Source organism: Mustela putorius, unplaced genomic scaffold (genome assembly GCF_011764305.1).
Source record: "Mustela putorius furo isolate JIRA1106 unplaced genomic scaffold, ASM1176430v1.1 tig00000083_pilon_pilon_pilon, whole genome shotgun sequence".
NCBI classification, from domain to species: domain Eukaryota; kingdom Metazoa; phylum Chordata; class Mammalia; order Carnivora; family Mustelidae; genus Mustela; species Mustela putorius.
Genome location: NW_025421273.1, coordinates 14,447,896 through 14,475,809, shown reverse-complemented (window position 1 = coordinate 14,475,809; position 27,914 = coordinate 14,447,896). Strand labels below are relative to the sequence as shown.

Genomic DNA, 27,914 nt, shown 5'->3' with positions numbered 1-27,914 from the left:
CGTTTCCCCTCCGACGGCCCTCACGTGGGGTGGGCTCCCACCCGCAGCCCTGCACCTCCCGGCGGCCCCCAGCACTCACGCCCCGCCCAGTGGCTCCGCCAGGCCCCGGGCCCCTGAGCGGCCCGCCCAAGGGGCCCGCCGGCTGTGGGGGCGGGGCCGGGCGGTCGAAGGGGCGGGGCCGGGCGGGGCGGGCGGGCGCTGATGTAATCCGGCGGCTGGGCGGAAGGATATGGAGCGCGCCCGGCTGGCGGGGCGCTGAGGCCAGTTGCCGGGTAACGGAGCGGAGCGGCCGCGGCGCGCCGCCTCCCGCCCTCCGCCGAGTGGCGCCGGAGCCGCCGCCGCTTTACGTAAGGCGCAGGCCAGGGCCGCCGGCGCTCGGCAGCCGCTCGGAGCCCTCGCCGCGAGAGGAGGCGCCCCCGCCGGCCGCCGCGCCGCCCAGCCGCTCGGCAGGTACCGCGGGCCGGGGTCGGGGCGGGTGGGTGCGGGCCGGGGCGGCCGCCGGCGCGGAGGGGCCCGGGGCCGGCCTGAGGGAGGCCGGACTGCCCTGGCGGGCCTGGGGGCTCCGCGAGAACCCCGGCCGGGCCCGGGGCGTGCGGCGGGGCCCGGAGGCCCCAGTCCCTGCCGCTGCGGCTGCGCTCCGCGCCGGGCGCGCCGGGGCCGGACGATGAGTCCGCACAATGGGCCGGTGCAGCCGCGCGGGGAGCGGCTCGCGGCTGGGAGGCGAGGCGGGGCGCGGGACCCGGGGGCGGCGGGGCTGGCGGCGGGTCTCTCCAGCGGCCGGCGGGTGGGCGCCCGGTGCATTGCCCTCGGCCGCGCGTGCCTCCGCCCCTCCCCTCCAGCATTGTCCTTTGGGGGCCCGGGCGGGGAGTCCGCCGGCGGGGGAGGGGCCGCGCGGGGCGGGGCGGGCGCTGAGTGACGGGCGCGCGGGCCTGTGGCGCGGGGCGGGCGGGGCGCGGGGTCCGGCGAAGGTTACGGCCGCGGGCGAGAGCTGCGGGCCGGCAGAGTCGCCGGCGCCGGCAGGATGCGGGAATCGCGGGGCCGCGGCGGGCTCGCGGAGCTCCCCGCATCCCCCGGCCCGGGATTCGGGGCCGTCGCGTGCGAAGGGCCGCCTGCCGCCCGAGGGGGTAGCGTGCCGCGGGCAATGCGCAGGTGACAGGCCCGCCGGGCTCCCCGGGACGAGACCCCTGCCCCCCGCCCCGCCCCGCCCAGGTCGTGGCCGAACCCAGTTTTGGTTTCTCAGTTTGGGGCCTCTGGGCGAGGTGTAGAGACTTAATCTAGAAGAAGGTGTAGGAGATTAGGCGGGGAGGGGACGTGCGGTTCCTTGGGATCATTTAATTGTGATTCCTGCTAGTAATGAGCTGGGTGGGATGCTTGGATTCATTGTCCCAAGTTTCTAAGAATGGGTTTTACATCTTTGGGCCTTTGCTTTTTTAAAAAAAGAAAAGAAAAAAAGACAACCCGGTGGTAGAAGATGGGTGAAGGGGTGCGGGCAGGCAGTTTTGTTAATAGGAGGTGATGTTGTGGATAAAACTAAACAATCAGATCCCCAAGCTAGATTTCTCCTATGCAGTCTGAGACCCATGCCAGAATTCCTGGACCGTTTCATAGACTATGCACTTAAAGCGGGGGAAATCTACCAGTCTGCATCCTGAAGGTCAAATATTCTGTCATTGGTTGTTTTGGATGGATCCATTCTTAAATGGGTCTCAAAATCCTTTTTATGCCTTTTCTTTGTGACAAAAACTATTTCCAAAATTGTGCCTTTGCCTACCTTTAGGTAAGCTCTTTGTAACCATGCCTTATTGTATATACTAGATTGAATTGCTGTATGTGCTAAATAATGAATTTTTAATTATTTCAAAAGTAGTTTACTTCTTGAGTTTGGGCACATGGATCAGTTTTCATGTTTGTTTGTTTGGCCACTGGAACATTCAGTGGAGGGGAGATTACTACTCTTAAGTATTTAAATCCATAGGAAGTGGAATTAGAGGGATTCTTGCTTTTTAAAGAATAGTACAAGTCTTTAACATGGCAAAAACAAGAAGCAAATCTGTAATAATTTTAATGGTAATTAGCTTATTTGTTGCACAAGCTGCCAACATTTCAGAAAATTATGGATTTTTAGCATTTCTCTAATGATATACCTTTACTTTTGCTTCGGAAGCAGTAGGATTGTTTTTTTATTTTGCATAGTGTGCTTGCCTTTTCTCCCTGTTTTAGCAGCATTGGATTTGGAGCAGTTAATGGCCTCTGAGCCAGTTTTCTGGTCTGTAATACGGAAGGAATGATGATACCTGTCCCACAGGGTGCTTGGGGTGATCAGGTGAGGGGAGATGTGAAGTAATTCTGTCAAAAGCCCTCTGCTTTTAAAATACAAGATTAGTTAGTGCTAGTTTGTAAAGCCACAGATTCCTCTCTTGGCTGATGCTCTCTTTAGATTCCTCTCCACCCCTTCCTGTGCACTCTCTGCCTGGCTGCCAGAGTCCTCTCTCCTAAACACAGATCACATCTTGCCAGTCTTTGGCTCAGAGAGCTAAGACTGCCTGTTGTTTGGAGCCTGGAGTCAGATACACGAGCATCACATTCAGGGCCCCTCATTCTGGCCCGAATCATCTCTGAACTTTACCTGACCGCTCTGTCACCTTTCTACACTGTCACCGAATGGAACTATGCTCCATTCTCTAAGTGTGCCCCGCTACTTCCTTCTTTGCTTATGTCCTTTTCTCTGATTGCAGTGCTCTCACTCCTGCCCTCTCCCATTTTTAAAAGTTCACACCCCATTTTATGTGCTCTGGAGCCCTTTAGAAACCCTGTGAATGTGAATTATTCACTGCTGCAGTCATAACCCTCTCTTTTGCTTTCATCATTGCCTGTATCACTTTACATTGCGTATGTGAAACTCTGGCTGTGATGGCCATACCATTATTTTGCCCCCAGCACCTTGCCTCAGGTGCTTTAACACAAAAGTGTTCAAATGTTTGCTAAATAAAGTCAAAGTCTGTCATTCTCCTTATGTAGTATATTATTATTACTAAGTATTTTAAAAACAAACATAAGAGTACCAGCCACAATGTTCAAAATAGTTTTATTACATTGAAGGTATTTAATACTTACAATATTTCTTTTCCATTATGTTTGATCTCTCACATAATACCAGGTGGGATTTTTATAGAAACTAGAAACAACCACCTTTCTCTTCTGTGTCTGAACTTCAGGGTCCATGAGCCTGCACTGCTGACTGGGAAGTGAGTCCCTTTGTTGGGTAGAGGGAACGAGAGCACAAGCTTTAAAATATTTCTTAAGATTTTATTTTTATTTATTTGAGATAGAGAGAGCGTGTGTGCACAGGAGTGGGGAGACAGAAGCAGATTTCCGGCTGAGCAGGGAGCCTGATGTGGGACCCTGAGACCATGACCTGAGCCTAAGGCAAACGCTTAACCATCTGAGCCACCCAGGCGCCCCAGAATATTTCTTACCTTTGAGATAAAATTGCACTCCCAGCAGATTAAAGCTCTTTTTTTTTTTTTTTAAGATTTTATTTATTTATTTGACAGAGATCACAAGCAGGCAGAGAGGCAGGCAGAGAGAGAGGAGGAAGCAGGCGCCCTGTTGAGCAGAGAGCCCGATGCGGATGCAGGATCCCAGGACTCTGGGATCATGACCTGACCCAAAGTCAGAGGCTTTAAACCACTGAGCCACCCAGGCCTCCCTAAAGCTCCTTTTTAAAGCATTTTTTGTTTAAAACGCCCTTTTTTTTTTTTTTTTTTTGGACATTTGTTACAATATAAAAAGTAACTTGGTTTTTGGGAAGGTTATTTAAAGAACGTTAGGGGACACCTGGGTGGCTCAGTCGGTTGAGTGTCTGCCTTTGGCTCAGGTCCTGATCCTGGCCGGGATCCTGGGATTGAGTCCCACACCTGGCTCCTTGCTTAGCGGGGAGCCTGCTTCTCCCTCTGCCTGCTGCTCCTCCTATTTGTGCATTCTTTCTTTTTGACAAGTAAATAAATAAAATCTTTAAAATAAATAAATAATTGATTAATTAAATAAAATAAAGAACATTAGGCCTGGGTTTGCAAGACTCGGGTTGGTGTCTTGGCTCCTCTTTTGCCCCTGTGTCAGCTTGGGCAAGTCAGTTAAATCTGTCTTGGACCTCAGTGTCTTTATTCTGTGAAATGAGAGCAGTCTTGTCTGTGCTATTTTTGCTCTGCAGCGTCACTTAAAGTGGCTATACTTTGTGTGTGGCATGTCCTTGTTCAGATAGAAGCTTATAGGATGCCTTTGCCACACATTTGTCTCCCTCATTACTATTCCCAGGCTGGAAACTTGGGTTTTTACGAGGTCCACCCCCCATGTCTCTTTTCCATCAGCGTTTTTCTCAGCAGTTCCCCTAGTGAGCCCTTCCAGTACTCCTGTAGATTGTTACTGTAGGCCTGCTGATGGCCTCCCTTTCTCTGGTCTCCCTGGTCTTCCTGTGTTCTGTTGCCAGAATTGCACAGTGGGTAGATCAGATCCCATCATCCCCGTCTCCAGTGTGCGCTGCAGAGGTTCTCAGCACAACCCCCCCCCCCCCCCCCCCGCCATTCTGCTGCACCTGAGATATGGCCTAGTTCTGTTGGTAGGCTTACTTCTACAAAGATTTTCTCCTTAGAGACACTACCACCAGTCGGGTCTTAGTGGTAAAGAAATCACTGTAAGACCAGCGCCACCTAGTCTCCTAGAACTCTCAGCCCTGTCTCTACTGCCCCTCTCTCACCACCTCCACCTCGTGTTTCAGCCTAGGCTTCTGGCCACTTTTGTGCTTGTTTTGTCCAGTTCCTTTACTCTGGAACATCCTTTGCGCCTTTCTCTTCCTATCAAAATCCTTAATACTGGGAGCTTGGCTTAAATGCTTCTGCTTCCATGAAAGAAACTTCTTTCTGGGTTGTCAGAGTTAACTCGTTATCATTCTTCTCCCACACAGTGCTTGACTGATGCCCCCACTCAGTTATTTTACCTTATGACATTTTAGTGTAGTCTTTACGTGGAGGTCTTTCCTAGATTATAAACTTCTTGAGGGAAGACCGGAAACCTTACCCCACTGCTTGATTTCTTCTACTGTGCAGTGTGGTCTTTTATGTAGTACTTATTAAATACTTGAGGGAATCAAGTCAGCCATCCTGCAGTCTCTGATTTCAGCAGAGGGGAAGCAGGGTTGGAATGGTTCTCGGTGAGAGCTTCATGCATGCCCATGATGCAGAACAGGGCCAGCACATAATAAATGCTTGGTAAGCAGCAGCTGTTAGCCAGTACTTTAAGCAGGTGTAGAAGACACTAGTGGTTGGCTAAGTTGATAGATTGTATGTGCTAGTTTACTGTAACAATGTTCACAGATTGTTCCTGGGGCATCCTTCTAAGTGTGTGTGTAAAGAAAAAGTTCTCTGGGTTTTCCACCTACAATCCTGTTCTTTATTAGTTTGATACCAAGCAGAGAAGTGAGTACTTCATTGGAGAGGGCTCTTGCATGAGCACATTAGTGACAGTGGTCCTAAATTATTCTGAGGACAGGCAGACCAGACCTATCTGTAGATGAACCAGATTTTTTGCTTGTGGCTTAAGAAAGTCAGTGGAAATGGGAATTGTCAAATTTCACACTATGTTATTTTTCAGTAAAGCAAATGTTTTCATTTTAATCTTATATGTCTTGTAACTATTAAGTGATAGAATCTCTCTATTTAGAATTTGGAGGACTGTTAAAATTCTGATTTTGGTATTGCTTCCAAAGCATTCTGGGTCACTAGGCTTTCCACATAGCTCTTTGTCTCTTTCTTTGTCTGGTCATCACTGTTACCCCTGGCTGGAGAGGGAGAAACTAGGTAAGGAAAACCAGCTATAATTTCGAAACTTTTTTTTTTCTTTTGAGATTTTATTTATTTATTTGAGAGAGAGACAGTGAGAGAGAACATGAGCGAGGAGAAGGTCAGAGGGAGAAGCAGACTCCTCATGGAGCTGGGAGCCCGATGCAGGACTCGATCTCGGGACTCCAGGATCATGACCTGAGCCAAAGGCAGTCGTCCAACCAACTGAGCCACCCAGGCGCCCCTCGAAACTTTTTTCTTAAAGATTTTTTTTTTTTTTTAAATTTTTGAGACAGAGCGAGCGAGCACATGTGCACAAGCATGGGGGAGGGGCAAGGGAGAGGGAGAAGCTGACTCCCCACTGAGCAGGGAGCCTGATATGGGGCTCAGTCCCAGAACCCTGGGATCATGACCTGAGCCAAAGGCAGATGCTTAACCAACTAAGCCACCCAGGTGCCCCAATTTTGAAACTTTTTTTTTTTTTTAAGATTTTATTTATTTATTTGACAGAAAGCACGAGAGTGGGGAGGGTCAGAGAGAGAAGTGGACTGTCCACCTAGCAGGGAGCCTGCCAGGGGATTCCGGGATCATGACCCACGCTGAAGGTGGATGCTTAACCGGTGTCCCGGAAATCTATATATTCCTAATAAATCTCTCTTAAAACTTGCCTGAAAGAATTGTGGATGATAGGGCTATCCCAGTGGATGAACTAGTGTCTGTATTAGATATAATGGCAGTAAGACAGTAGTTTAATCATTACAGTATGCCTGAGAATGTGCTGCTTTTGTTTATAGTTAGAAGTGGGAGTTCTGTGAATACAGGCACTGTAGGTGTGTGTTTGTGTGTGCATGTGCATACATTTGCTCCTCTCGTGACTGGAAGCGAGCTGGGCACTGTCTGCAGTCTTCATGGTACCTGGCACAGGGGAGTGGTTGCTCAGGACAGAGTGAAATGAGCCCATTATCTGTGGAGAAAAAATTCATGGAGCTAAATAAGTATCAGGAAATGTGGCTTAGTGCATTTTCAGACTTCATTTTTGGTGATGCGGTTATTACCCTAGTTAATATAGGGAGGTGGAAGGTGAGGAGGGACTTCTTTTCCTTTTCAGCCAGGAGCTACTTTCTAGCTCAGTTCCATTTTCCAGAGTACCTTTGGAATCTTAATAGCCAGTACAGAGCTGTTTAAAAAATTGTTGGCCCAGTTTGGGGATTTATTCAAACCCTTAATTTAATTTATTTATTTAGTCACTAGCTTTTTCTTAGGTGTCTGATTAACATTTTGTTTCTTAGCATCTTCTGTGAAGATTTTAGTGGAGAGAAAGCTGAAATAGAATAGATGCTTTTTAAAAAATTTAAAAAAAATTTTTTTAATAAACATATAATGTATTTTTAGTCCCGGGGTACAGGTGTGTGAATCGCCAGGTTTACACACTTCATAGCAATCACCATAGCACATACTCTCCCCAATGTCCATAACTCTACCATCCTCTCCTGACCTCCCTCCCCCCAGCAACCCTCAGTTTGTTTTGTGAGATTAAGAGTCTCTTACAATTTGTCTCCCTCCTGATCCCATCTTGTTTCATTTATTCTTTTCCTACCCCTCAAACCCCCCACGTTGCATCTCCACTTCCTCATATCAGGGAGATCATAAGATAGTTGTCTTTCTCCAATTGACTTATTTCACTAAGCATAATACCCTCTAGTTCCAACCGTGTCATTGCAAACGGCAAGATTTCATTTATTTTGATGGCTGCATAGTATTCCAGTGTGTGTGTGTGTGTGTGTGTGTGTGTGTGAGTGTGTATACCATATCTTCTTTATCCATTCATCTGTTAATGGACATCTAGGTTCTTTCCATAGTTTGGCTATTAGAATAGATGCTTTTGGGGTGCCTGGGTGGCTCAGTGGGTTAAAGCCTCTGCCTTCAGTTCAGGTTGTGATCCCAGGGTCTTAGGATCAAGCCCCACATAGGGCTCTCTGCAAAGCAGGGAGCCTGCTTCCCTTTCTCTCTCTGCCTGCCTCTCTGCCTACTTGTGTCTCTGGCCGTCAAATAAATAAATAAATAAAATCTTAAAAAAAAAAAAAAGAATAGACGCTTTTTTGATTCTTTTTTTGGTGGTGGTGATTTGCCACTGCTTTATTTGGTTACCACCATAGATAATTGAGTATTGATTGCATTTTTATTTTTTACTTTTTTTGCTGGTACCAGCAAAGGAGTTTCTTGTTTTTATAAATTTAAAAGCTTTATTTAAAACTGTTAAAGTAGGAGTGCATGGCTGGCTCAGTCATGAGCCAGCACGACTCTTGGTCGTGCAGCTTGAGTTCAAGCCCCATGTTGGGTGTGGAGATTACTTAAGTGAATAAATATTTTTGAAAAATTAAAAAACTGTTAAAGTATATTTTGTATGATTCATCAAAACATTGTTCTAAAACAGCAGCAGATTATAAGATGAAAAGTAAGACTCCTTTCATGCTCCTACCCCTCCTGTACTCATCCTGTACTGAAGAAAACATTGATAAGTTTCTTGGGTATCCTAGGCAAAAAAATAAGCCAATGTTTCTAAAAAATGGGGGTCCTTGTCGAGAATGTGTCATGTTTAAGCAAACCTTGAACTTTATGTTTGGGGTGCTCTCCAAATCCCCACACACAGGTCTTTATGTTCACGTCTGATTCACTGTGGCTTTTTTATGTGCCTAGTATTCCATTGTATGAAGGTGCCAGAATTTACTGAGCTAGTTGATGGGGTGGGCTTCTGTGTCGCTGAATACTTTTTTTTTTTTAAAGATTTTATTTATTTGACACAGAGAGATCACAAGTAGGCAGAGAGGCAGGCAGCGGGGAGGGGGAAGCAGGCTCCCTGATGAGCAGAAAGACCCGATGCGGGGCTGGATCCCAAGACTCCGAGATCATGACCTGAGTGGAAGGCAGAGGCTTAACTCACTGAGCCACCCAGACACCCTGAACACTTTTTTTTTTTTTTTAAGATTTTATTTATTTGTCAGGGAGAGAGTGAGAGCAAGAGAGTACAAGCTGGGGGAGCTGCAGGCACAGGGGGAAGCAGGCTCCCCGCTGAGCAGGGAGACTGATGCAGGACTTGATCCCAGGATCCTGGGATCATGACTTGGGCTGAAGGCAGATGCTTAACTGACTGAGACAGGTGTCCCTGAACATATTTTTTTTAAGGAATTTAAAAAATATATATTTATTTGTCAGAGAGCACACAGAGGGGGAGCTGCCTTGATGCTTAATAATTTTGAATAAGGGGCCTACATTTTCACTTTGCACTGGACCCTGCCAATTATGTCAGTCTCATAAAGACTTTTTTTTTAAATGGGGATGTGTGTGTGTCAAGGGGGAGGAGAGGAAGAGAGGGAGAATCTTTTTTTTTTTTTTTTTTTTTTTTTTTTTTTTTTTAATAAAGACTTCTATTTATTTGACAGAGAGATAGCACAAGTAGAGCGGCAGGGAGAGGAAGAAACAGGCACTCTGTTGAGCAGGGAGTCCAATGCAGGGCTTGATCCCAAGACCCTGGGATCATGACCTGAGCTGAAGGCAAATGCTTACTTAACGGGCTGAGCCACCTGGGTGCCCCAGGGAGAGAGAATCTTAAGCAGGTTCCACAACCATTGTGGAGCCGGACACAGGGCTTGATCGCACAACCCTGAGATCATGACCTGAGCTGAATCAAGAGTGAGATGCTTAGCCAGCTGACCCCGCCCCCCTACCCTGTGCCCTAGTCCAGTAAACATTATTTAAAAGAAGCATCCCTCATCCTCGTGCCTCCTTATGCTGCTACCTCTGAGTGACCACCACTAACAATTTGGTTACCAACTTGGAGACTTTCTGGAATGCCTTATATAAATGCACCTACAGCATTCTTAAGTGTTCTTAAAAACTACTAATTAAGACTATGTGAGCTCAGTGTGTATTTTGTTGAAAAACCTCTAATCTAGAATGCTACAAACTGAAAAAGTCTTTAAAGGAGCTGTAAAAACAGCAGTAGGAAGTTGGTACTGAACTGCAGTTTTTAGATTTTGTATTGGTTTGTTTTTTTAAGGTGTGCTTTACTTGAAGCTTTAGGGAAACAGTTTAAGTTTCAGACCTATCCCTGGGATTTCATTTTCTGAAATCTAGTAAAATGAATCCTAAGCCCATCACAGGCAAGTCAGGAATGAAAATAAAATTGAACCATCAGTCAGGCTCAGTTGAACAGAGCACCATTAGTGGGTATGTAGGATTATTTGGGGCTTTATTTACTTAAAAACTGGGCACCGTGAGGACTCTGAATGTGCAGCAGCGGGTGGCTGTGGGTCTGCTGGGCCCTGCAGCAGGTTCTCCTGAGGGCCCCTGCTCCCCGTGCACCCGCAGCCCTGTTCTGTCCTGACAATATGAGTAAGCGAATGGGTACAACTGTCAAGCAACAGCTCCTGCTAAGAGGAAAAATAAAGTAGGAGACGGGGGTCGTGTTGTATAGGGCAGACAAGGAAGGGCTCTCTGCTCAGATGCCACTTGAGCTGAGAAACGAAGGAAGTAAGGGGGAAAGATAGGAGCTCTCTGAGGAGCTGAGCGTCGTCCAGAGGGAGAGCAGAACAGGCGAAGGACCTTGCTTCTGGATGTGTTAGGAAGGGAGGACTAGGGATTTGCTGGTGGGTTAGGTATGGGATTTGAGAGGAGGATGAGGGGTCTGGATGATGCCAAAGCTTTTGCCTTGAGCAGTGGAAACAGGAGGTCACCTTGGCTGACATTGGTAAGGTCTCAGCAAGGTTGTTGGTGGTGAGAATTCAGTTTTTGTGGGTTTTTTTTTTTTTAAATGACCTATTATAAGTTGAGAAGCCAGTTAGACACCTAACTGTCTTGTAGCTTGATGGCTCTAGAATTCCTGGATTCTTGAGAGAAAGAGTACAGTTTGGAGTAATTGCTACATAGATGGTATTTAAATTCATAGAACTGGACATCAGTGAGGACTGTGCTGTTCAGTTAGTTAGCCATGAGCCACATAGGGCTTTTGAGTGCTTGAATTGTGGCTAGTTTGATTTGAGATGTGCTGTGTCAAACATACACCAGATTTCCAACACTCAGTGTGGGGGAAGAATATAAAATATCAGTGATGTCTTACTCTGATTATGTTTGGATTGATAATATTATGAATCTATTGAGTTAAATAAAATATATTACTAAAATTAATTTTACCCGTTTCCTTTTTACTGTGGCTACTGGAAAATTTGAAATTGCATACTGGTGACTTACATCTTGCAGCTGGGTGGTGCTAATGGAGGAAGCGAGTGTTGGTAGGGAAGTCCAAGGACAGTCTGGAGAGCTGGCGGAGGAGGGGAGCTGGAGAAGAGAGGGGGTGATAACAATTGTGGTCTGTGGGCAAGTGAGCCTCACTAAAATTTCCCTAGAACTCGTGGAAAAGAATCAGAGCAGCTAGGCCCGGCCACTGTACGGTCACTGGCTCTTTAGACAGAACAGCTCTCGGAGATAGTCGGGAGGATCAGGATCTTTCCCTTTAACTTCTCTTGTTTTGGGTTTTGTTTTAAAGTGAGTTTCATCCAGACGGGGATGCAGCCTGTTCATTGAGAGCTGTGCTGTAACGTGCCCTTTGCCAAAGAACCACAGTCGGTGCATATGTAAGAGCTTTGACGCAGTTCATGCAGGCAGGTGACTCCTGTGACCCTCAGAACCTCGGTCTCAGGCACCCTCCCACCTGCAGCCTTTGCCTGCTGTGACACCTGTAAGAATGTCTTCCCTTCCTTCTCCTTCCAGACTGCGCAGAGTGTCTGTTAGCACTCACTTAGGCCCCGGGAGTGGGCTCAGCTACCCCCAGGGAGGACTTTGTTATCATCCCTCTTGTTTAGTTCCTTCCGTCAGTGTGATCTCATGCCCAGGCCGCGCCTGCCCTGAGCGCCTCCCAGAGACCAGGAGCTGGGCCCAGGCCGCGCCACTGGCGGGATGTTGCTCTCCACGCTGGGGCTGCATTGATGAGTGTCAGGCAAACATTCCTCCCCTTACACAGTATCTTTGCTGCCCCCGTGTTTTGTGCGCCCATTTCCAAACACAGAAGTGCACATTGAGGAACTGTATTTGTAACCATTTTTCCCCTAGCTATGGGGTTGAAACTGTCATGGACATGGCAACTCCTCCAGTAGACGTGCCCAAGGCTTGCCAGGGCAGGCAGAGGGGAGCTTCGAGAGGGATTGGGTAGCACCCTGCAGTCCGCCCTTGGCTGAAGTGGGGTCAGAGCTGGTCTCGCTCTCCCTCTGACACAAAGTTTAGGGCTGTCAGCTTCTCAAAGTGTCTCTAGGGCTGTGGGGCTGGTGAACACTCGTGGCCAAACCGAAAGCTTTCATTAAGAAAGATAGGCTTAATGCAAAGTAAAAAGGTTTTGCCGTGATCCTTCAGAGCCGTATGACAGCAAGGCTGCAGGTTAGGTGAGGGGTGGATGGTGTGGTGGAAGCAGCAGCAGCTTCCCAGCTGGACCATGGGGGCCCTGGGCTGCACCCATTGCAGGCCCCTGGCTGCATCTGTAAAATACAGAGGTTTGGTTTAGCTCCGTGTTTTTCCATGCTGTGAAAGCCGTGCTTGGCACAGAGCAGGTGCTCAGATGTTTATTGAATGAACAGATAAATAAAAGGATTCTAGGCATGAGGCAGGGGTGGATGGGGAGAGGGGATTTTCGGCACTTCTCGTGCTCCTCACCTGTGCCCCCATAAGCTGTTTCAGGTGTAGTATTGGGATTTGCTTCTTTGAGAGATGTTTGAGCAGCCCTAGGTTAGGTGATGTCTTGGAGTAAAAGTCAGCATGCTCCTGACACTGAGGCCTGCCGGTTTCTTTCTCCTCCTGTCCCATCCCATACACTTTCCAGAAGGCAGGGTCGCAGGAGCAGAAATGGCCTTCAGCCGGGTGTCGGTAGGAAGTGCTGCAGGAGTTTCCCGGGACTGCTATAAGGAGTGCCACGGTCTGGGCGGTGGATAGAGATCCTTGCAGTTCTGGAGGCTGGGGGTCCGAAAGGCCCGTGTCAAGAGGCTGGGGTCCTGGGGAGGTGCTGTGGAAAGGCCTGTCTGTGCCTCTGTCTCAGGTTCTGGTGTTCCTCAGCTTGTATGCACCTTATTCCTGTCCATCTCTGGATGCACGTGGCCTCCTCCTCGGGTCTCTGTCACCATTTCCCTCATCTTGTAAGGGCATCAGTCATTGGGTTAGGGGCTGAACAGAGGTAGCTTGACCAGTGTTTAGAAGAGAGTGTAAAGAAGCTACTAGTTGGAAGTGACTCTCATTCCTTGGACTTGGATGAGCATATCCTTGGATCAGCATATCCACGTTCCTAAACCTGGAACGTAGAATTTCCATGGAGTGGAAATGTGGATTCTGGGCCATTGCAGAGCAGATGGATGACGTGGGCCATTGAGGATGATTTTTTTGAGCCTGCAATGAAATGACATTCTCCTAGCTTTAAAATTACTAGAGAACATGCCGCCACTGCCCCCCAAATTAAGCTGCTCTGTCACCCCCGCCGTGTCTTGTGGAGTCACCAAATGGTGGTGGCTTCTGATATTTATATACAATTAAGGGTCACTTGAATTTGATGGGGCAGTCAATTCCTTTCTTAGTGTCACAAGGTAGGGTCTTTGGAAAATGGGTTCTCTGGAAAACAGTCATAAGCTGTTTAGCATGCTGATATTGATTAAGAAGGACCCACAGGGGCGGTGCCTGGTAGTGCTGTCAGTTAAATGTCTGAGCACGGTTTGACTCAGGTCATGAGATCAAGCCCCATGTCAAGCTCTGCATTTATGATTCTTTCTCCCTCTGCTCTGTGCCCCCCCCCCCGCCCCCAGTCACTGGCATGTTCTCTTTCTCTTTCTTTTTCCTTATAAAACATTTTGAAACTTCTTTGTTTCTTTCTCTCTCTCTTTTTTTTTTTTTCTTTTTAAGACTATTTATTTATTTGACAGAGAGACAGAGAGAGAGGGAATACAAGTAGGGGCAGAGGGAGAGGCAGAAGCCGGCTCTCTGGTGACAAGGGAGCCCGACACAGGACTCCATTCCCGGACCCTGAGATCATGACCTGAGCTGAAGACAGACGCTTAATGACTGAGCCACCCACGTGCCCCATCTTTCTCTCTTAAAAAGGGTCCCTGGAACAATAGCTCAATCTCAAAATTTTGGGACCTATTTCATGTGAATTTAATATTCAATCCTACCTTCCTTTTCCCCCGTTTGAATTTGTCCTGCTTTGATGATTTGAAGGATTCCTGAAGGCAAATCCTTGGTCAGGTGGGACTGCGCACAGAACGTACCTCCTGGACAGACCGAGTTAGGTACAGACCATTGCTGTGCAAGTCCTTCCCTCTGGGGCCGGAAGGACCCTTTGGGTAGCTGTAGGTTATTACTAGACAGTCTGCAGCGGTGAGGAGCTTCACTCTGGGGTTAGCTTAGTCTGCTTTCAGATCCCAGCTCTTCCTCTTACTTGGTGTTTAGAGAAATGAAGTTTCTGTTCTAAGTTTCTGTGTCGTCATCTGTACAACGGGAATAATTACGTGTCTACCTCATGGGGTGTTGGAATGCAGTGAGCATGCATGTAGAACCACTTTGGTAGTAAATTCCAGAAACATAATCTGCTTCTGCTGTTGCTGGAGGAAAACCACATTTATGCTATGAGAAAGGAAGTACCTTTAGTTCACTAACTCTAGACACTGGTGACTAGGCAGCTATAGCTACGATCTTAGCAAACTGCAAGTAGAAGGCAGTGTTGCTAGCCGGTAAAGGAGGTCTACAGAAAACCTATGGACAACATCAGTTTTAATGAGGAAGAGTGGACCCATTTCCTGTATAGCCGGGTACAGGACAGAGGACACCCTGCTGAGGCCGCTTCTCTTCATTGTCTCGCCGAGGTGACAGTGGGCCAGCACAGCCAGAGGATGGCCTTGCCCTCTCCAAGGATTGCTGCGCTAGAAACAGAAAATTATTGTCATCTGCAGGTGATGATTCTGTATAAAACCTAGGAGAGTCTGTGGCCTAGCATCTAGGAATAAATGTGTGTGCTGAACATGGACACTTACTTGAAAGATCTAGGGGGAGACCTAGATAAATGGAGAAATGGTCCTTGTTCATAAATGGGAAGACTCTGCAGTATAAAGCTGTCTGTTTTCCTCAAATTGATCTATATATTTAATGTATCTCTAGTTAAAACCCCGGCAGGGTTTCTCACAGAATGTGGTGATAGATCCTAAAATTGTAAGAGTGAACACAGGGCCAGGCACAGAGAAGACACTCCCAAGGAGGAATCTTGACACTTCGTGTAGAAGTCCAGTAGCTCCAGCAGTGCGGTGTAGGCATGGGGGTGGGTGTCCTGAGCACAGAAGAGAGCCCCTGAGAGACGTGTGGTTATGCTGAGCTTGCATCTGGGAGAAAAGTACGGTTACCAATGGGGATGGAGGGCTGATCCATCAGGGACACGGGCGCAACTGGGTTTCCACGTAGGAAAACATGCAGTTAGGGGCCTGCTTCACTAATCCTAGATACAGGTTACTCACAGGTGGATTAAGAATGTGATTGTGTTACTAGATTTTACAAGGTTGCACTGCAGTGACCGAAACCCCGAATCTCAATGACTTAAGCACCGGACAGTTCTTCGAGGCTCACATCACACATTGGCAGCTGCCACTTATAGCTATGGTGCCCTTCAGGTGTCCCCTTGTCCTGAGACCCATGCTGAGGAAGCAGTCTCATCTGGGACACGTTCTTCCTTTCATAGCAGAAGAAGCCAGGCCTAATCCCATGTGATCACTTTTAAAGCTGCTTGGACATGGTATAGGCCATGTCCACTGTGATCCACTGGCCGCACCAGTCACAGGGGGCAATGCAGGGACATGTTCTCAGCCTGAGGGAGGCACTGCCAGTCCATCCCATGCGGATGATGGTGGGGACTTGCTGTGGAATGGGATGAATGGAACACAAAGGGTTGGTTGGAAACAATGATTCTCTTTGCTACAATATGAGAAAAACTTGAATACTTTTAGAAGAAAGTACGGACAAGCCTCTTTCTGACCTTGAGGTAGGGAAAGAGGTCTAAGGCCTGTGTTCTCAAACTTTTAAAGTACATGGCGGGGGTGCGGGGGGAAAGGCGTCTTGGTGTCTTGGTTGTTAAGCCGCTGCCTTCCACTCAGGTAATGATCTGCTGGGATCCAGCCCTGGGCTCCCTGCTCCACAGGAAGCCTGCTTCTCCCTCTCCCACTCCCCCAGCTTTTGTTCCCTCTTTCACTGTGTCTTTTTCTTTCTCTGTCAAGAAAATAAATAAAATCTTTTTTAAAAAAAATAAAGCACATTTGGGAGTGCCTGGGTGGCTCGGTCCATACACATGTGACTCTTGTTCTCAGGGTCATGAGTTCAAGTTCCGCTTTGGACCTAGAGCTCACTTAAAGGAAATGAGTACATTTGTCACTTGGGGAACTTGGTAAAACAGAGATTCTGATTCACTGGCTCTGAGCAAGATCTGACAAAGTCTACCACCACAGTGACCATCTCCTCTCTTAAACCCTACCCTCAATTGCTCTTGTAGTAAAGTTCTCAGACCCTTGGGTAGGGGGTGGGGGTGGAGAACTGGTCTGTAGGTAGTGACTTCTGCATAAACTACACAGGTCTTTGACCTTTTCAGTGAGGGGTTGAAACAAGGATCTGTAGCACAACTCCTCCCAAATCACTCCTGTGGTTCTAGTTACTGGTAGCACCTGAAAATGCAACTGGATAAGATTACCCTTATTTATCAAATATTTCTAGGGATTATTACCTTTTTTTCCAGAGGTGTCTGATATCATATTCACCGGAGTGGAGAACTTACTACCAATCCCCAAATTAAATAATTCATGTGATAGAAAGCTTGACCAGAATCTATATGAAAAGTGTAATCAACTTCATATGTAACAGGAGTCACTTGAAAGGTGACTTTGTGTTCAGTGTTTGGATACTTAACCGTTCTTGTTTATATCCTTTTCTCAGCTGTGCATGTATATTGCTGTTGTGTTTGTGAGTGTACATGTCTGCTACTTTTTATTTTATAGTTATCTTTGTAATGTTCATGATTTGAACATATCAGTGAAATTTAAAAAATATTTTAAAAAAGATTTTATGTATTTATTTGACAGTGAGACAGCGAGAGAGAGAATACAAGCAGGGGGAATGGGAGGGGAGAAGCAGGCTTCCTGTTAGCAGGGAGCCTGATGTGGGGCTAACATGACCTGAGCAGAAGGCATACAGTTAACCAACTGAGTCACCCAGGCACCATCAGTGAAATTTTAGAGTTTTGACATCTATAGAGCTCTACAGATGGTCATGCCGAGTCTGTTCTTTGAGGAGAAGTGTTTTTTCTTTTTTCTAAGATTTTAAAATTTGGGGGCACCTGGGTGGCTCAGTTGGTTGAGCGTCTGCCTTCAGCTTGTTTTATGGTCTCAGGGTCCTGGGATTGAGCCTCACTTTGGGCTCTCTGCTCAGTAGAGAGCCTGCTTCTCCCTCTCCCTCTGCTGCTCCCCCTGCTTGTGCTTGCTCTCACTCTCTGTCAAATGAATGAATATAATCTTAAAAACACTTTTTTTTTACATTTTAAATTTATATTTATTTGGGGGAGTGGTGGAGAGAGACCAGCAGACTCCTCACCCTGAGCATGGAGCCCAGCATGGAGCTCAGTCTCATGACCCTGAGATCATGACCTGAGCTGAAACCCAGGAGTGGGATGCTTGATGGACTGAACCACCTAGGTGCCCTCAAAAGGTTTTTTGTTTGTTTGTTTAAGATTTATTTAGTTCATTTGAGAGAGTGTGAGCACGAGTGGGAGGGGTGGGGGGAAAGGGAGAGAATCCCAAGCAGACTCCCCACTGAGTGTGGAGCCTGATGCAGGACTTGATTCCACAACCTCTAGGTCATAACCTGAGCTGAAACCAAGAGTTGGACACTTAACTGACTGTGCCACTAAAGCACCCTGGGAAGGGTTTTAATTAGTGTAAAATTCCAGCCCCAAATCTTTCACTTTTGTGTCTTACATTGCTGTGCATTTTATTTTATTTTATTTTTTGAAACTGTCATTATTGTTAAGGGATCCACTTCTGTGACTGTCATGAAACCAAGGCTGGATTAACAGTCATGAATCCTGGAGGTAACTGCACCTGACTCTGAACTTCCCGGCTGTGAGCACCGTCTTCTCTAACTCAGCTGAAACCCAGGCTCCTGAGCTCTCAACCCCTGCCTCCCTATTCCTGGAAGGTGCTAAAGCCAGCTATGTAGGAGTCTTTCTCAGAGGAGAAGATAAACCCTCTCCTTCGTGTTACGAAGCAGAAACCCCAGACCTCAGGCAGGCTGGGACCTGTGCAGGCTGCTGGGTATTTTAAAGACTTATGTTTATTTTTAGAGAGCGAGGGAGTATGGGCATGGGGGAGGTGGGGAGGGTAGAGGGAAAGAGAGGCCCTAGCAGACTCTGTGCTGAGTGCGGGCTTCGATTTCATGGCCTCAAGGTCATGACCTGAGTGGAAATCAGAAAGTGGATAACTAACCGACTGTGCCACCCGGGTGTCCCGGCCACTGGCTATTTAAAATATATTTTCGATGATATGGCATTGTCTGTAAAGTATTTCTGTTTTAGGTCTTGAGAATTATCAGTGATGGATGGAGAATTTCAGAGATAAACATTCATATTAATGCCAGTCCACTTGGCCTCCCAGAGTTAGTGGAGCTTCTCAGCATCTTTCCCAGATTCAGGGATGCCTCAGAGTACACTGAAAATTGGTAGCATTTATAAATTCTTTAGCAGCTGTACGTGACCCCAGCAGATGTTTATGAACGACAGGGGCTTCTCCGTCAGCTTGCCCTTCCACCAGCCCCTGGAGCGTGGCCTCTGCACTGCACTTGGCCTTCCAGTGTTACAGGGCCACTGGCCAGTTGAGTTCCGTCCTAGTGGTGGCTCTGCCATGAGCATCCTATTACACCTCTGTCTTTAGAGCCACGAAAACCCAACTTGGTGGCTCTGTGCAGTGGAAGTAAACCCAGGATCATTTTAGGGGCTGTAAGCACCCCGACATCTCAGGTGCCTGCTTTGCTGCTAGGCCTGGAGTGTGTGCTGTGGGAAAGTGCTGTGTGTCGAAGGCATTGGACGTAGGCCCAGCTCCTTTAGTGTGGGTATTCCGGGATTGTGAATGAGGACTGAGGCATGCCTGGGGGAAAGGGAGGGATTGGGAACTTTCAATCCCATGGAGTTCTGATTGATTTACTGTATAGCACAATATAATTTATGTGATTTTTATTTTTTAATAAATATTTTTATTTATGTATTTATTTTAAAAGTTTTTATTTATCTATTTGACAGAGAGAGAGAACACCAGTAGGCAGAGCAACAGGCAGAGGGAAAGGGAGAAGCAGGCTCTTGGCTGAGCAGGGAGCCTGACGTGGGGCTCCATCCCACAGGATGGGAGCCAAAGGCTGCCGCTTAACCAACTGAGCCACCCAGGTGGCCCTGTATGATTTTTAAAAGGATAATAAATGTACTTATTTATAATACTTAAAATCTTACTCCTAAATGGTATCTTCAGTTTAACTTTTCAACCCTAGGAAATTAAGGATATGAGGACCCTAGATGGTCTAGGTCTTATACCTTGACCCTTAGGGAAAATGGTAAATCTATTTTAAAAGGTAATTATTTCCCAAAGTGTGTTCTTGGGAACACAGAAGAGATCTGTAATTAAGTGAGTGGAAAACGCTGTCTACCTTGTTTTCTTCCTGGAGGGTCCAGATGCACATTACCTACCATACTAAAAGTTATAATAATAATAAATAAACCTACTTTTGTTTCAGCTCTGGTATTTCCCTAATTCATGCAAGAGGAAGAATTTCTACAGCAAAATAATAAATTTTATATCACCTAGAATAAATACACTTTAGGGGAATTGTAGCAGCTTATACTTTAAATGATGACACTATTCATTTAAATAGTTTCCTAGGGACTATAGGTACATAGTTATCCTCAGAGTCCCAGCTAAAGACTTGAGTTAATCTTTGAAGCATGTAATTAATGGGTAAAAAATACAGGTACTTTGAACCCATTCTGAGTTCTCTAATGAATCTCTTTTTGCAAAATCAAAAAATTTTATTCTGATCATTGAAAATTTCTAACTAGTAGGATATGTATCAGATAATCATCTAAAAATTTTTATTGAATTAGGTATCTCTTATTGAGAGATACCAAATCTTACCAAAATTTTATTGCTTATTACCCAGTTTTGTTTTGGAGAACTGTAATATGTATCACTTAGCTTATGGCTTTAATTTAGTATTTTTTAAAAATGCATGGTCTTACCAGTGAGCCTCAGAGTTTCAGGCCACTTTTTCCGCCCACCTACTGAAACTCAGAAGACAGATCACTGTAAATTTGAGATCAGTAGTTGAAAGCTGTAGAGTTTTAAAAAATTTTTTGAAGAGTGTATGTGCAGGGTTGGGGGTAGGTTGAAGGGGTGCGGAGTGAGAGGGAGGGAATCTCGAGGCTCAACTCTGAGCAGGGAACCTAGTGACACAGGGCTCGATCTGACAACCTTGAGATCATGACCTGAGCTGAAATCAAGAGTTGGACGCTTAACAAACTGAGTCCCCGTCCTCCAGGCGCCCCAGGAGCTATAGAATTTTTATGCACAGAGATAGATGTTGGACAAGCAACAGTATCTATCGCTCAGAGAAACTATTTTGATACACCATTGTGATCTAGTATCTTATTTAATAAATGTTTCATCCTTGACTAAACGGTTTTCATCATGGTAGAGCCTCTTGCATTTTCGGAATTCTAAAAATCTGCTTGTTTAGATTTTTGTTTCTAAAAAAGTTGTTTAGTGTTGAAAATTTTTCTTGGAGTTGAAGGTCCATATAGTTTCTCCTAATTGAAATTTCTAAATTTCTGAAATTTAGTTTTATCACTTTCCAGCTGTTTTTAGGATTTCATAATAATGAACTTTGTTTTATTTATTCATTCATTCATTCATTCATTTATTTATTTAAGATTTTTAATTTATTTATTGGACAGAGAGATCACAAATAGGCAGGCAGGCAGAGAGAGAGGAGGAAGCAGGCTCCCCGCTGAGCAGAGAGCCCGATGCAGGGCTCTATCCCAGTACCCTGGGATCATGACCTGAGCTGAAGGCAGAGGCCTAACCCACTGAGCCACCCAGGTGCCCCTGAACTTTGTTTTTTAATGTTTGGCTTTTGTTTGGTAGCTGTATTATCGTTTGCAGGAGGACGCTTTCAGATGTCACTGTGTGCACTTACTGTCTGCCCTCTGACCTAAAGGGCTTTCTGCATGGTTTTTCATTCTGTAAAGTGCCTGACGTGTGGTTTGCCCTTTCTAGGGAAAAACGACATTTTTGTAAGTCTCCAGTAAGGACTTTTTTGAAGGTATAAAAGCTGCCATTTTGCAGTCCTGCTAATGAATTTTGGTGTCAATTATTAAGATCTAGATGAGTGATAAATGCTGGTTATTGTAATGGAACTTGCAAAGAGATTTCGGTCTGGGAACATCAGCCTAGCTTTCAAACCAGAAATACTAACAGATGAGAATGAATCATCTAATAACTGGCCTCAGAGTAAAAGTTAGAAATAAAACAATGTTACTTTGCATAAGCAGTTTATCTCCCTCTGGTTAGCCCCTTTAGGACTCTAAGAACTTATTTTTTTTTTTTTAAAGATTTTATTTATTTATTTGACAGACAGAGATCACAAGTAGGCAGAGAGAGAGAGAGAGAGAGAGGGAAGCAGGCTTCCTGCGGAGCAGGGAGCCCGATGCGGGGCTCGATCCCAGGACCCTGAGATCATGACCCGAGCCGAAGGCAGCAAGCAGCCCAAACCACTGAGCCACCCAGGCGCCCCAGGACTCTAAGAACTTAAAGGCTGGCCCAGACTTTGGGTTCTGTAAGCGCCAGTAGCACACCAGGGGGAGAGTTTCTCCAGGCTGGACTGAAAAGTTCTTTTCTTTTATTGAGTCTCTTTACACGCATGGTACAGTTCCCATTTGTTTTGCTTTTGGAAGTCTGTCCTGTGCTTCTTATTCTCTGTGCGACCAGATCCTTTCATTTCACCTGTCCTCATTATCTAGCTCTTCTTCCTTTTTCTTATCTTTTCACCTTAGAGATTAACCAGGTCTGTTACGTGTGTGCAATTTAGTAAGACCTTTGCTATTTCCTGTTACTCTGGAGTAATACATTCAGCAATAAGAACAACCCTACGTTCATGAAAAGAATTAATTTTCATTGTCACTGGAGAATATATAGTGGTCAGTATATTTCTGATAGCCTGGCTAGTAAAAATGGAATTTAATCTTTATGCAGTTCTTCCTATTTGCGTGGAAAGCACTCGTGTCCCACACTAGTCTCATTGCTTATATTGCCTTAGAAGCCTTATTCACTTCCTAGGACTTGGCACGTTTCTAGATGGGGAAGCAATTGTAGGTCCGACTCTCCCTGTCTCCATAGTTTTTCAGATACAGAAGCTTAACCAGGTGCATATGACCAGCTTTTAGCCTGTCATTTTTTCAGTGATAAGAGTTCTGGTTTAGGGGGCGCCTGGGTGGCTCAGTGGGTTAAGCCGCTGCCTTCGGCTCAGGTCATGATCTCAGGGTCCTGGGATCGAGTCCCACATCGGGCTCTCTGCTCAGCAGGGAGCCTGCTTCCCTCTCTTCTCTCTCTCTGCCTGCCTCTCCATCTACTTGTGATTTCGCTCTGTCAAATAAATAAATAAAATCTTAAAAAAAAAAAAAAAAGAGTTCTGGTTTAGGCTGATTTCTATGGATTTTCTCCTCTGGCCATAGATTAGCTCTGAAGGCCTGCTACCTACTAAAGAAAATGAGTGATCCCTTATGTTCCAAATCGATGCACTGAGATTATGTACATGTGTGTAATTAGTTCATTATAAATGTACACTCTCTGATCTGTCGGGCAAATATTTAGGGTCTTTGTGAAAAGTAGTAGAATCTAAAAGCTTAGTTCAAACATCTACTTTCTTTGTTCTCTTTTTTCCTACTTATATTTTTTATATCCTTGACTCTTCCTCTTTAAGGCTTTTGTGTGTGTGTGTGTGTGTGTGTGTGAAAGTTGCATTGATACAAAAATTGAGGAATTATGAAAAGACCGTTTCAGGTAATTCAGGCCCTTGAATATTGAGCACTTTGTCAAATTTATTGTGAAATTTGTAGTGCAGAAGACCAGGTAAAATATGAAGGCATAAATTGCAAAAGTACCAAACTAGATCAAGGAAGGTGTTAGACAGTGGGTTTCAGCAGGAAGAAGTACAAGTTGATTACCTCAGGATGAAGCCCAAAGCCCGTTAACGTAGAATGGTAAATACAGAGGGAATGAACCTGAAGGTCATTGATTTTGTATCACTAACAGTGTGCCCTGTATCTGGCACATGCAAAGCCTCCAGCACACATGTGAGTGGTGGAAGAGTGAACTAGGGCTCCTGGGCTAGAGTTGTTCCCCACCTGGCAGCTGAGAACTTGACTGGGGCCCAGTGGTTTCCCACACACGCTAGCCTTAGGAATATTGTATTTCCCAAGGCTGTCCCTCAGAATTTATTCCATTTAGATGTGGAAAGTGTTTAGTTTGACACAGTTTTGCTCACCTGCCAAGGCCTAAGTATTTTGCTAATTAGCATGTGGAACATCTCACAGTTTGGCTTTGGGGAACTTTCAGCCTTGCTTGTGAAGGAACCTACATGCAGGAGGCTGTTGGGAGAATAGTGTGAATGCGTGTCATCGAGAAGCAGAGAACAGGGAGGACAGTGAGTGCCCCCAGTGTCACAGAAAGTGAGTAGTGTGGCATTAAGTAGTCAGGGATGGCTTCTTAGAGGAGATAGGGCAGGGGTTGGCTGTTGCCAGGTGTTAATGTTTCAGCAGTGCTCACACCTTCAGAAACCTTCCTGAGCATGTTACTTTAGTCTCTTGTGGGGTGTGGTTGTTTTTTTTGTTTGTTTGTTTTTTTGTTTTGGCAGTGTTTTGATTTATCTCCTTCAAATAGTCCAGCCAAGTTGATGAGAAGCTGGTTTTCAATAGTGTTAGACTTTAAAGTTGTTTCCTATCAAGAGTCCCACATTTTGCCTCTTAAAGTAGTCCTTAGGGCTGTTGACACCTGTTACTGCTCTCCCCTCCTCCTCGGCATCGGAGAGGCAAGCTCCCCCTGAGCCCTGCTTGGAATGATGCCATGAGACTTGCTTTAGCTGGAGAGATGGGGGCTCACTCCCGGGAGGGAGTTTCCAAAGCACTGGTGCATGCTTTGATATAGATTTTCTTTGCCCCTGGTTCCTGAACTAACAGGGTTCAAGGTTGGTGACCGCACGGTCATCTTGTGTGCAGAGTCCCAGAGTGGTTGTGCTGTGATTATTATGCTGAGCGTTCCTGCCAGTCCAGGATGGACCTGACTCCTGTGATTTGGGGATTGTTTGTTTCTGCAGCATAATCCACCCTGTTTGACTAAATAACCTTTCTTCCTGAATTTTGAACCTTGAAATTTGGCCCTTATCCGGGTTATTGTCAGTTTTCTTTTTGCTTTGTCAGTAAGCATCATGGTCCTTGCTGTTCTGTATACAGTTTGACATTGTCTCTGAACCCTCCATGATTACTTTCTACTGCAATGCCATTTGACCTGATGACATTCGAGACCCAACAAACACAAAGGCAAGTGTTTTCCATTTCTCTCAGACTGCCCCTCCGGTACTCTGTGCTGTCTCAGAGTGGCTCTGCCTAGCATCCCATCTTGCAGGTGTGAGGGGGAGTGTCTCATACAGTCCACAGGTACAGGGAGGAGGGGGCGTAGGTTCTGCTGAGCCTGTGACTCTGCTTAGTCCAACATAGGAGAGAATCTAAGCCAGTATTGTATAGCAGAACTTCTGCAGTGACAGAAATGTCCTATATTTGCACAACAGCCACTAGCTACACATGGCCTTGAGCTCTTGAAATGTGGCTGGTGTGGCCGATTTTTTTTTTTTTTTAATTTTATTTGTTTATTTGACAGACAGAGATCACAACTAGGCAGAGAGGCAGGCAGAGAGAGAGGGGGAAGCAGGCTCCCTGCCAAGCAGAGAGCCTGATGCTGGACTGGATCCCAGGATCCTGGGATCACGACCTGAGCTGAAGGCAGCAGCTTAACCCACTGAGCCACCCAGGCACCCACTTGTGGTGGATTTTTAATTAAAATGTTAAATAGCCATATTGGACCCTAGCACAGCACTGGGAAGATGTAATGTTAGGTGAAAAGCAGAGAATACAGAAGTATGTATTAGTATTTAACCTGTTGAAATAAGAAAACATTTTAAGTTCTATGAAAAGGAAAAATAACCACTGAAAATGACCACATGGAAATACTGTGAATTATATTAAGGTGGAGAAATTGTGTATGGGTGTCCTTCTGTTTTCATATTTAGAAAAATACTTTAACCAGCTTCTGTAATGAAAGTAGATGTGATCCACTTGAACAGAAAAGCAGAAGTGCTTGGAGACTAAAAGAGCGAGGCCATGGGTTGAACAGATCTCCATGTACAAGACCTGCGCTTTGCACTATGTGCTGAGAAGCACCGTTTGGAATGGTTGACGGGTGCTCTGTGACTGGTTGTGCTGCCATACGAGCCAGTGGAGACAGTGCCACAGATGATAGCTGTGAGCCATGTCAGAAAGGGATGATGCTTTTGAAATAGTCGTAATGTGTTTTCAGCACATCTGAAAATACATGGGCCCTACTACAAAAGAAGAAAGGAAACCCTTTGACATTTAAATTCCACTGGTCACTTGTCAGCTTGGCTTGAGCTCTAAGGAATGGACTATAGGATGTCTGTTTCTTCGAGCTTCTAGGAGTCACTGCTGCTAGTCACCTGAGATGACTCTGTAGGCACACAAATGGAGCTGTAATTTGAATTACTTCTAGGAATGTGTGTGGTGTTAAAAAGAGGACAGAAAGACACCATTTTATTTCTTGAAACTTTGTTACACAAGGAAAGAGATTTTGGAAGATCAGTTAACTCCTTCAAATTGACCCTTTATCCCACTGTAAAAAGAGCCTTCATTATTCTGCCATTCACTTGAAACTTGTGGCCTTACCATGTCTTAATTATTTGTTGAAAAAGTACTTAGTAATAACTTAAGTTCTAGATCTGTTTTCTTTTTTTCTTAGTGGACAGATCATTTGGGACTAATTATATGACTCAGAAACATATAGACTAGATAGTTAAAGAATTAAATGCTTTTATTTTATTTTTTAATTAATATATAATGTATTATTTGTTTCAGGGGAAAAGGTCTGTAATTCATCAGTCTTATACAACACCCAGTGCTCACTACCACACATACCTCCCCAGCATCCATCACCTGGCCACCCCATCCCCCCACCCTCCTCCCCTCAGTGCTTTTATTTTTAAAATTCAGTTTGTTATGCTAGTCCCAGATCTAATCCTAAATGTCCCAGACCCCAGGGCCCTGACTCCTGGAGACCAGCTTGGTGTGAGGTTTCTGGCAGTGGGGACGGGGGTATCTTGAGAGAGTCAGGGGGCATGATGTGTATTCCCCCTGCCCTCTGCAGTTTGACTTCCAGGCTTAGACTAATATTAAGCCTGGAGGCTTTGCTTGATCCCCAAGCCTGCACAGAGTTGCCCCAGTCTTGGGGGTAGATTTTCATTCATCACCAGGGCTATTTTTAATCCTTGATTAGAAATAGCATTTCTAGAAGTTGTACACTGGGCCACAGAAAAAGCACCCAGGGTGTGCTGAAGTCCTCTGGATTTATGCTGTTTGGGGCTGGTGTGGTTTCTCTGCAGAGACTGCTCTGCAGGTGTGCACATTTCAAAACAAAGAGAAAACTGGGCAGCAAAGGGGGTCATTGTATTTCTGTGTTCGTCCTCTGCACCTTAAAACCACCTTGAGTGGGGCGCCTGGGTGGCTCAGTGGGTTAAGCCTCTGCCTTCAGCTCAGGTCATGATCCCAGGGTCCTGGGATCGAGCCCCGCATCGGGCTCTCTGCTCCGCGGTGGGCCTGCTTCCTCCCTCTCTCTCTCTGCTTGCCTCTTGGCCTACTTGTGATCTCTCTCTCTCTTGTGTCAAATAAATAAATAAAACCTTTAAAAATTTAAAAAAAAAAAAACCACCTTGAGTTATTTGCAGTGTCACATTTGAATTTGTAGCAGAGAATAACATGTTAACAAGAGGAAAGGCTTTGATGTGACTAGAAACTAGGTTCTTATCAGTGAAGGAAATTTCATAGTTTTTTGCTTGTTTTAAGGATAGTAAGGAAGTCGAGAATTTTTTGTTCCAGAAGAGTAGTATTTTTTACACATATACTATTCTCATAATCTGGTCACTGAAGGGATGTGTAAAATAAAGCAGGTATAAACCGTTTGAGGGGCGCAGTTTGTAACAATACCTTCCATTTGTGTGACAGTTTATGAAATGCAAAGGCCACAAAAACATAAATGTGCTTCTCCTTTGCTCTTGGCAACGACCTTATGAGACATTGAAGGGTAGAGAGAGCTTGTATTTATTATTCTGTTTTACAGATGAGAAAAAAAAGACCCCAAGAAGTCATGGGCACAAAACCAGCTATTAAGTAGCAGAGATGAGACTGACTACAAAAACCTAGATGTTATGACTGCTAGGTTCGTGAACTTTCCACTCTCCCGTGCTACCTGCAAGAATTAAAGAAGACCTAAGTGGTATAGAAACTTCGTAGGCATTTAATTATACCTGTATATATTTTTTGCATCCTTAATGGAAACCATTTAAAGTTTGTTGTTAAAAAAAGACAGAAAAATCTAAAATAAGTGTGTTATAGTGGGACTTTTTTTTTTTTTTTTTAAGACTATTTGAGAGAGCGACTGAGCGAGAGCATGAGTGGAGGGGAGGGGCAGAGGGAGAGGGAGAAACAGACTCCCGGCTGAGCTGGGAGCCAGATGCGGGGCTTGTTCCCAGGTCTCTGGGATCATGATCTGAGCCAAAGGCAGACACCTAATGAACTGAGCCACCCAGGCCCCCCTCTATTTTAAATTGTCATTTATGCAGCCTGGTCTTTAGGATAATTTGGGTTAGTTT

The 27,914-nt window shown here is 45.7% G+C and overlaps 1 protein-coding gene across 8 annotated transcripts in view; it reads left to right on the top strand.

Moving 5' to 3' along the window:
* Positions 1 to 224: 224 nt before the first annotated feature.
* Positions 225 to 27,914, top strand: part of KIAA0232 (KIAA0232 ortholog) — an 85,799-nt gene continuing 58,109 nt past the window's right edge. Inside the window, exons 1-2 of one of the 8 annotated variants that reach the window (XM_045075378.1) lie at positions 240 to 450; positions 27,383 to 27,538. The gene's annotated coding sequence lies outside the window, so the exon portion shown is untranslated. Of the gene's footprint in view, positions 451 to 27,382; positions 27,539 to 27,914 lie in introns of those variants that run through there. The other 7 variants (XM_045075413.1, XR_006605344.1, XM_045075399.1 and 4 more) reach the window with 7 other exon arrangements.